Source organism: Belonocnema kinseyi, chromosome 5 (assembly GCF_010883055.1).
Source record: "Belonocnema kinseyi isolate 2016_QV_RU_SX_M_011 chromosome 5, B_treatae_v1, whole genome shotgun sequence".
NCBI classification, from domain to species: Eukaryota; Metazoa; Arthropoda; class Insecta; order Hymenoptera; family Cynipidae; genus Belonocnema; species Belonocnema kinseyi.
The window spans coordinates 50,313,374-50,324,135 of NC_046661.1; the positions used below are offsets into that span (position 1 = coordinate 50,313,374).

At 31.7% G+C, this 10,762-nt stretch overlaps 1 protein-coding gene across 1 annotated transcript in view; it reads left to right on the plus strand.

Annotated features, from left to right (window-relative positions):
- LOC117173216 overlaps positions 1 to 10,762 on the plus strand; it is a 160,279-nt gene that overhangs the window by 41,983 nt on the left and 107,534 nt on the right. The gene's annotated exons all lie outside the window — the stretch shown is intronic.

The following is a 10,762-nucleotide window of genomic DNA, read 5'->3' on the forward strand; positions in this document are numbered from 1 at the left end:
TAAAGCTGAATAATAAAAATGTTTCTACGTTCAACATCTCAAATTAAGATAGAAAAAATCATGATTTTTTCTTCTAGTTTGGTGATCGGACTTGGAATTTTTGGTAATACAAATGAAGGGGCAAATACATAAACCCTAGCGAGGGCCCAGCTGGGCATTCCCACAATGGGCTGCCTTTATAGGGCCTCTGGAGGGCCACTAATAAAAAAAGGCTAAGTGGGCATTTTCCACACGGGCAGTTACAAGAGGATATGTATTTGAGTGTATATTAAATATCTATTTTATTATTTAAAATAAATTATACTTAAAAGTAGAGATCGAAGGCTCATATTTTCAATGCACTCCCTATATACAAAAAACGCTTGGTCAATCATATTTTTGCAATGAAATCGAAGTCAATCCTTCGCCGAAGAAATATTTGATGGTAAAAATTGACTTCTAATTCCTCTGTAAGCTGGACAAACCATGATAAAATGTACTAAAGAATCTAACCCAGCCGAATGGCACATCCGGTACACTCTCCGAAATAAACACGTACATTTTTCGCCCATCCGAAATAATTGAGTTTATTCTATTCTATTTAGTTTTAACTGGCACAAAAGGCCTATTTTACTAGAGTTTATTTCTTTCCAAAGGTAGCCGTTAAAATAAAAAATATCCTTCTAAATATTAGAGTATCATGAAATAGAAACGGCTTCATCATCCTCTTTTTTATTTTCTCTTGTATTTTACTAATAATCTCAACAAAACATTGCTTTGCGTTATCTGCGCATTGATTTGCAAAAACCAGTTTAAATCCCAATTCATAGAGAATGTGCTCTAGCTGAGAAACCCTATTGAACTTAACATGATGTGAGTTGGATGCTTTCATATACTATTCCCAAGTATCAATATGATTTTACGATTTCTATTTATTTCCATCCAAAGTGAATTCTGACAATACTTTATTATTCAAGCTCTTATGCAAAATTTGGCTAAAATAACTAAATCGTTAGCAAAGGCTAAAAGCAATAGTTCTAGCAGCTTGTAATAGGACTCATAGTTTCACCCTAAGGTGTTCTCATACTGATCTTAGTACGACTTGAATTAACTCCGTTAAGCTCGTAATACATGTTAATTTGTTCGCATTGACGGAAATGCCTGTTTAATGTCAACAAAAATTGAAAACAGAGTTCTACCTTTCTTTCTTATGATCGAATGGATCGCTGTTGTTAAAATAAATATGTTGTCATTGAAACTTCTTTCCTTTCTGAATGCAACTTGCCTTTTAGGAATTAAACCTTTGATTTCAGCAAAGTCCTAAATTCTATTTGCCAGAATACAAGTTAAAATTTTCATTAAATTATTTAAAAGCGATATAGTCTATAATTTCCAGCCTTGTTTCTGTCTTCCCTTTTATGACATATAATTGTTTTTATTTTCCCCCAGCCTTCTGGAATTTCTTTCGTCTCTAAAATTTTATTAAATAATTTTAAAACTGAACACAGGAAATTAGAGAGAAAAAATTATAAAATTAATTAGTTATTCCATTGGGCCCTGGGAACCTACAGTTTTTAGCTTTACCTCAAATTTAAATCCTTTTGTCGAATTCCATCACACCATACAGCTCAGGATTATATTCTCCAAACAATAAATTAAATTTATGTAATTTTGGATTCGCAAAGTGTGTAATATAATAATTTTTTTAAACTTCAATAGGTAGCGGACAATTTAAATATCATCTGCTCAAAAACTTCTTTATTGTGATCCGGAATGCTTTCTTTTTACATTCTAATCTATAATTTTATGTGCAAAATCACTTTCGCGGATTTCATCAAATGTCGACGTTTTGAGCCCCCCTGAGTCAGAAAAACAAGTTCTTAAGTCGGTGTCTGACTGTCTGTCCAGCGTCGTCGTCGTCGTTGTCGTTGTTGTTGTTGTCTATATACTGAATAACTTTCGAAAGAATAGACGGATTGCATTGTGCTTTGGCGCTCAGTTAGAGGGAACAAAGAGAAAGCTTGAGTTCGTTAACCACCAATTTTTGATAAAAATTCATAAAGTTAGAGATTTTTCTAAATTTATGAAATCACTTTTTTCAAGATTTTAAAATTCTATCGACAGCCATTTATAGTTAACAAAACTATAAACAATTCATTTTAATGACTTTCTTTGATGAAGTAAAAATGTCCGAAGTTAGATTTCCAAAATCCAAATACCCATAAGTAAATGGACCTTTGAAGCCAAAAAAGCGTGATATGGGAAAAATTCATGAAAAGAAAAACTTTACTTTTTCTAGGCCCTACGTGATTATTATATTAACGTTTTGAATTTTATTTCAAAAATATCGAAAATTCAAATATTGATCGCACAAAAAATAAGGAATTATTACATTCTCATCTATGATGAGGAGGTATTAGTTTTATGCAAAAAGTCACTTCCGCGTATTTCATCAAATGTCGACGTTTTGGGCCTCCTGAGTCAGAAAAACAAGTTTTTACGCCGGTGTCTGCCTGTCCGTCCAGCGTCGTCGTCGTTGTCGTGGTTGTCCGTATACCGGATAACTTTCGAAAGAATAGTCGGATTGGATTGTGCTTTAACGCACAGTTAGAAGGACCAAAAAGAAATATCGAGTCTGTTAACCAGCCATTTTTAATAAATGCCGAAAGAGCTTTAACAAAAGAGAGTTTATAATTTCAAAATTGCAGTTGTCGATCCGTTGACCTTTGATTCTAAAAGGTCTGTGTTCAAATGTGGGAAATATGCAAAGACTGAGCGCAAAGTGCGAAAAACATCAGTCGTGGGCCCTAGGTGCACTCAAACTCTCAAGCGAAGCTCATTTAACAAAAGAGAATTGACAATCACAAAATTAGAGTGTGAATGTTTTGAGTTTTAATTTTAAAAGGTTTACGCAAGAATGTGCGAAAAATACAGAGACCGAGCGCGTAGCGCAAGGTAAATACATAATTGAGCGCGAAGCGCGAGAACCAACAATCGCGCACCCCAGGCGCGTTCAAATTCGCGAGCGAAGCGAGCCGCACGCGATGAGGATGTGCCTGCACATCGGGCACATTTTTTAATATATATTAATGCCGTTAAATCTTTATTATTAGCGTCTTTTATATTATTTCTTATTAATATCTTATGCGACTTTTTAATTGCATTATATTTATTTAATTGTACATCATTCAAATTCTTCTCTTTGAAAGCCTCTTTCAAAGCTTTATTCTGTTCATCATTAGAAGTTTTAAGTTGTTCGTCCATCCAACTTATAAGCTTTGTTTTTTGATCATTTGAAACAGCTGGTCGGGTGAAACAAAACCCCGCATTAGATGCGGCCACTTTTACAGCTATTTCTAGGTTTGAATTAAGTTGTTCTTTCGTGTCACTTGATATGAATTATTTCAGAGCTCTTCCGCGATTATTATTTGCGAAGCTAAAATTCGCTGGCATATCACCAGGAGATTTATCATTTAAAGTATCAAACCTTCAGATTCCACAAGACTCATCAACAGTTTGCCTCTATAGTTTATTTTCGTGTCCCTACTTTATATATTTCCTGATAATACTGATCCTTCTAAAAAATCGCATCGGTCTGATTCAATTTTCCCGCCTAGAATGAAAATCTCCTATTGTGCATGGAATTTCATCTCTATCATAGTTTCGACCGAGTATGCTCTCCTAACATATCCATATCATATCAGAGTGTGAATTAGTTTCAAAATATACTACTACTACAAGCGTTTGATTCCTACTTCTTATTTCGATAAAAATCCACATGTTTGTAAGTTCTATAATGCATAGCATTATAGAACGCGAAAAATTTTCCGACGTGTTTGTTTTTTCTGCTTTATCATCTTTTAATCCTGTTTCCGTTCAAGAAGGAAAATTTTCCAAGTGTTGATCTTCAACTTCATCCTTCCTCTTCTTGTATTTCTTTTTTGGATTTGTGTTATTCAGTTCAAGTGTGTTTTCTTCTTCGATTCGATCCATGTTATCATCGCTAATTTGATCTCTCTTTCTCCATGAGCGTGCTTATTTCAGGAAACATGTTAAATATTTTTATTCTTGAAATAGTGGAATTAATTGTTTCCTCTTAGCTAATGTCATTTTGTCGTACTCATTTTCGATGAAAACTAGAATCTCTAACTTTTTCCTGTACGTAGTTAGAGCAAACAGAATTGGAGCGTTGCAGCTATCATTGTTGTGAATCTCCACTCTTTTTGTGAAATTGATATCTAGTAGCCCGATGCCTACCTCTAGCGAGATTTTCATCAAATGACTTAAAAGGTCCGCCAAACTATTTCCTTGATCCTTATCTTAGAATCCATAAATCAGCACATTATTCTTTTCATTCAGTCTTTCTGTATTTTGGTGGTCCAGTTCTATTTGCGTCTTTAAATTTGTATTTATTTTAGCCTTTAATGTCCAATTTACATTTATGTAATTCTTCATTGATCGACTTTAATTCCTCTTTTATAGTTTATCTTACATTCAATGAGATCCCTGCTGAATCACTGTCTTTTCCAAATATCCAGAAGTTTTTCAAACTGAGAAACTGACATCTTTTCCAGAGTTGTGGCATTACCGTCGTGATCGCCCATGGTTGAATTTGTGTTTACCTCCTTGTTATCGCCCACATATAAAGTCTTTAAACACGGTGTTATTGTATACGCTATTCTTTCAATTTCCTAAACATAAATGGAAAATTGCACTAAGTACTTGAAAATTGATCCGTATGTTGTTGCCTCTTTCATTTACTACTTTTTACCGTTAAACAATCATAGATCCATTGACACTCAAATATCCCAGGTCTTTTTAGTCACTTTTTACACTATTATATAGACTAATTTATTACCTTAAAAACACGAAGCAACGAAAACCACGTGTGCTTCAAATACATACCAACATGACTCCCCAAATATTGAATCTGAAATAATTCAACTTCAAGATTCTTTAATTCAAAACAAAATTGTTCGATTTTCAACGCTTTGTCATCGAAGTGATGCAATTTCAATTCCTTTCTAATAGAATTATCTAATTTTAAAAATTTAACTGTGAAACTTTTAAATTTTGTAAGATTGTGATTAAAAATGGTTAAAATTAAAATCATTCAACTTTGAACGATTTTATTTTTTAATAAAACATGTTTAACTCCTTTTCATTCTATTAAAAATATTGCTCTGTTTTTTGATTTTACCAGTTCTATAATTGTTTGATTTAGAATCTCAAAAATAACAAAATTTTAAAACATTCCCTTCTAGTTGTAGGAAGTTTCAAATATCTCAGAATAAGGTGTAGGATCTTTGTAAAACTAAAAAATCACTTTAAACAAAAATAAATCTCCAGCGCTATAAAAATTTATAGGCCAACCTAGAAAAATTGGAATTTGTCTCTATTTCCCTGTTGCCCTTCCAAAGTTCCCCTTAGTCCGACGAGCCGTTGTCCCAGAGTTCTAGCGCAGTCTCAAAATCCAACAACAAAAAATGCGGGTGTTTTGAACTTACCCTAACGATCGTCGCTAGTGTATAGCCGAATCTAGCCGGGACTTATTTCACGTGGATTTCGGTAAAGATTCCGAGCTAATTTACAGGTTTCAAGTATACTTCAGGACAAGCGATTCTTTTGGTGTATTACACGCAAAGTGCTCTGCGTATCTTCTTCTGTTGTATTTTTTAACTCTTTTGACTTTCCTCATTTCTAAACAATCGTTTTCTGCAATAAATATTAATGAATAATCCTTTTTTATTAACACAGTCAAATGCATCTTTCTCATATGACTTCAACGATACGAAACATTCATTTTTTATACCCGGAATTTTTTTAATGGTTATGGTGCAGAAAGATCACCTGAATCCAACGGTACGAGATGCTTTCGCGAACTGACGCGCGTTCTCGAGATATTGTTAATTAAACATTTTCACATAACTTATGCTATATCTTCTACAATTATTGACCTGTTAGGATTTTTTTTTTAAACTGTCAGGTCTTATTGAAATAAACAATTTTTGTCATGTGCAATTTTTGTCTGCCTCATAGTTTTTGCAAAAAACGCAAATAAAGTATAATATAATAATCGAATTTTATCCATTGTTTATGGATCTTTTGAAGATTTTTCTTAAGAATTAGTTCGATTGTGTTAAGGCGTATGACATTTGTTAAGCACATTTTTGCATCTGATTGATAGTTTGTATGAAAAAAACCGCAAACAAGATTTGCAACAAGATTTATCTGAACCAGATTGTAGCTGACATTGTAGCTCATTCTGCTAAAGAAACCATAGGGGGAAAAAGTTTGTCTAAAACTTCTTCGCGTATCTCGAACAGTTTATTTAAAAATAAGAAAATTAAGTTAAACGAAAATTGCTCGTTAAATATCCACAGCGGGAGTAAATATTAACCGATTTTTGTCAATCTTTTTTTAATTGTCACGAAATAATATAACGAGGCTAATTCAGCTTATTGAAATTAGATTAATTAATATTGTACAAAATTTTGATTTTTCTCAATCGACGCTCTTGTAACAACGGTAAGATATTTGAACCTTTTGCATGGCTAGCAGATTAGTTCCGCTCGAGTGGACGGTTTTTTGCCTGGCGCGCTCTTCTCAGCGTTTGAAATTGAAGCCAGCCTTTAAAATAAAATTATTGTATAATATTAATTAATCAAATTTCAATATGCTGAATTAGTCTCGTGATATTATTTCTAGAAAATTAAAAAAAGATTGACCAAAATCAGTTAATATTTATCTCCCCGTGTTGATATTTAACGATATATTTTCCTTCAATTTAATTTTTTATTTTTAAATAAACTATTCGAGATACAAGAAAAAGTCTTAGAGAAACTTTTTCCCTCTATGACTGCTTCAACAGAATGAGAAAATAAAATGTAAAAATTTTAATAAATGTCGCCTACAATCGGGTTCTAAGAAACCTTGTCTTATAGCAATCTAAATATGGGCAGACAAAAAATCGCACAGGACAAAAATGGTCAATTTCAATAAGACCTAATAGTTTCAAAAAAAAATTTTGTAATGTAGATAATCTTAGGAGATATAGTATAAGTTATGTAAAATTGTTTAATTAACAATATCTCGAGAATGCGCGTCAGTTCGCGAAAGCACCTCGTACCGTTGGATCCAGGTGATCATTCTGCACCATATTTATTTTAAAAATTCCGGGGACCTATTTCCGCGGACCAAACGGATCCTGGTTACTCTTTTTGTCAAAGCTCCTGCGGCTTTAACGAATATATTCTCATCACGTATCTCGTACTTCGCACTCGAATTTGTACCTCAACTTGTATATCATTTCCATAAATGTATATTATTACAATTACATGCATTGATATTAAAACAGACGTAGCATCATTGTCTCTTTTGAAAAAAGCGCATACTTTAAAAAAATGGTTATTAAATTTTTATTGCTAATTCTGCCGGTTTTTCAAAAACTGAAATTGCTCATTTCCAATTTTATTTTTACGATTTAAGCATAGCACATACGGTCTACACATCAGCCTTACTGTCTTTTAACTTCTAAATTATATCCCTAACTCAGTGACCCACGAAACTTCGATTAATGACAGTTTGCTGGCGGGGGATGAGGCGATTAGTTTCAACCGGGAGTCATAGCTGATTAGTGTTTTATGCTAAGAAGTTCAACCAACCTTCTACAGCGTTGTGTTAGATGGGAGTTCATATGATCTCATTTTCACATTCCCGGCCCACAGTCGGGAATAAATTACTTTTTTGGTTGGAAATAACGTAGAGCCCACAAATATTGACCAATTTAAACAAAAAGATTTGAAAAAATTTGAAAAAAGCTGTTAAGATTTCTAAGAGAGCTATCGAGTCTGATTTTTTAATTAGGTTTTGAATTTTTTATAAATAAACAAATATGGCGAAGAAATTGCCATTTTATCTATTTGACGTTCCAAGTGCTCGTAAATAACACGAAAAAGGTTATATATTAAACAAAACAATGTTTTATAAAAAAATTATTTGCTGTAAAAATATTTTTTAAGATTTCCCATAATTATACGTTTTTTCAAGTTATGTTGAAAAAAATTTGAATGAAAACAATATTATGTTAAAAAAATATTTCTCACAAGATTATAATTTTTTATGTTATAAAAAAATTTAATGAACAAATGCAGTAATCAAGTATTTTTCGGAAGAAAAATTCGGTTTTTTTAATGGTATTTTTTTTCAGTCGGGAACTTTATGAGAATATCGGCAACATTCATAATAAGTTGATAAATTTAATGATTAAGTTAAACAAATTTAATGAACAAATCCAATAATTTTTCCATAGGCAGAGGCCCGAATGATGCATTTTTAAAATTACGTTTGGCTTTAAAAATATATATAATTTATCAACCCATTATGAATTTTGCTGAAATTATCATGAAGTTCCCAATTAAAAAGACTGACATCGAAAAAAACGAATTTTTCCGTCCATAGATGCCCGAATAATGCATTTGTTTGCAGGGGCGCACACTCCCTCTGTAGCGACGGGCTATTTTCTTATGAAAAAAAACGTTTTTTCTTCATTTTTACTAAAAATTATGAATGGTTTAGTATTATTTTCACTCAAATCTACATTTTCCAGTCCATCTCACTCAAACCTACACCCCACCCACCAAACCTCTTAGTAACCCCCCCCCCCCCTAGTTAGGGTACCAACCGCTGTTTTTCATACATGGTTTGTGCGCCCCTGTTTGTTTGTTAAATTTGTTTTAAAAATTATACAATCTATCAACTCACCATGAATGTTGCCAAATTTATTATGAAGATCCTAATTGAAAGTCTAACACCCAAACAAAAAAGAATTTTTCCGTCGGCACATACCTCAAAAATGCAATTGTTTATTAATTTTTTTTTAAATTACAAAATGGATTGAAAAATTATAAATTTTGAAGAAGTTTTTATGAAGTTCCTAATTAAAAAAGTTGGCGTAGAAAAAACGAATTTTTCTGTCGACAAATGTCTGATTAATGCATTCGTTTATTAAATTTGTTTTTAAAAATCATAAAATTGATAAAAAATTATGGATTTTGCTGAACTTATCCTGAACTTTCTAATTAAAAAGGTTAACATAGAGATAGAAAAAGAATTGTTCTGTAGAAAAATGCCTGATTGATGCATTTATTAATTAAATTTGTTTAAAGAAACCATGAAATTTATCAACTTATCATGAATTTTGCTGAAATTGCGATGAAGTTCCCATCTGAAAAGACTGGCGTTAAAAAAAACGATTTTTGTTGCCGACAAATGCCCAAACAATGCATTTGTTCATTAAATTTGTTTAACAAAATCATAAGATTGATCAACAAATTATGAATTTTGCAAAAATGATCATGAAATTCCTAAGTAAAAAATGGACATAAAAAAATCCAAATATTTCTGTCGAAAAATGCCTGATTATTGCATTTGTTCATTACATTTGTTTATAATATAAAAAATTTTAATAATAAGAGAAATTTTTTATATTATATTGTTTTCATTCAAATTTCTTGCAATATAACTTGAAAAAACGTGTAAAAAAAAGATCGTAGCAAACATTTTGTCAACAAATAATTTTTGATAACAAATTTTTTTGGATATTGTCCAATATTGGAATATCTTTAACTAATGTTCCTCTATGCAACTTGGCGATTTCAACCATTTTCCTGTTATTGTCGAGCAACGGGAACGTCAAACAGAAAAATGCCCACTTTTTTCGTCATATTTGTTTATTTATATACAAAATTGAAAACCTAATTTAAAAATCAGGCCGGATAACTCCCTTAGAAATCTTATTAGATTATTTTCAATTTTTTGTCCAAATCTGTCAATATTTGTGGGCTGTTAAATGAAAAAATGTAATCTTTGATTTACCATTATTTTTTTATGCAGTCAAAATTTGAATTTTAAATATTTCGAGAAAAATCAAAAAGTTGTTATAATAATCCTGTAGGGCACTCAAAAAGCAACATTTTTCCTTTCTTGACTGTTTTTCATATCGTGCACTATTTGACTTAAAATGTGCATTTCTGGTGTTTTTTGGAATATTGTAAATGCTATAACTCTGGTAAATTTTAATGTGATCCAAAAAAGTCGTTGAGATAAGTTGTTTGTCTTTTCGAATACTATTAATATCCACATTGAAAACTTTTGAATATTGAAAAAAGTGGTCTCAAAAATATTAAAAATGTGCTCACTTTTTGAATTTATATCCCAAATGGCCGACTAACAAGCTTGAACTTCATTTTAAGATACTACAAGAGTTTACTAAAGGAAAATCCAATCAGTCAATTCTTTCGAAAGTTATCGTGCTAACAAAAAAAACCATCCACGAACAGACAGACAAACTGACAGACGGACACATTCGTAAAAACCTGTTTTTCGGATTCAGGGGTCTCAAAACGTGAATATTTGACAACAATTTTGGGGGTCGAATTTTACACAAATCTAATACCTTCTCTGATGAGAATGTAAATATTTTGCTTGAATTACAATTTTTGAAAACGGCAAAAAAAATTTTTTTATTGAGTTCTATGTACACATTTTCGACAAAAGTAAGTGTGTCGAACATAAAATTTCTACATCCTGAATCAAAGAAACCTACTGTTATTTTGTTTAAACAAAATTTTAGTTATATTTCCAGCCTGCAAAAATGATTATTTTTTCATTTGCTAAGACTTGCTAAGACTAACATTTTCAGACGCGAAAAGTGATGTTGCTATTACGGCAAAACAATACATATACGTAAGAGTAAGCTTATAGAAAGCATCTTAGATACATG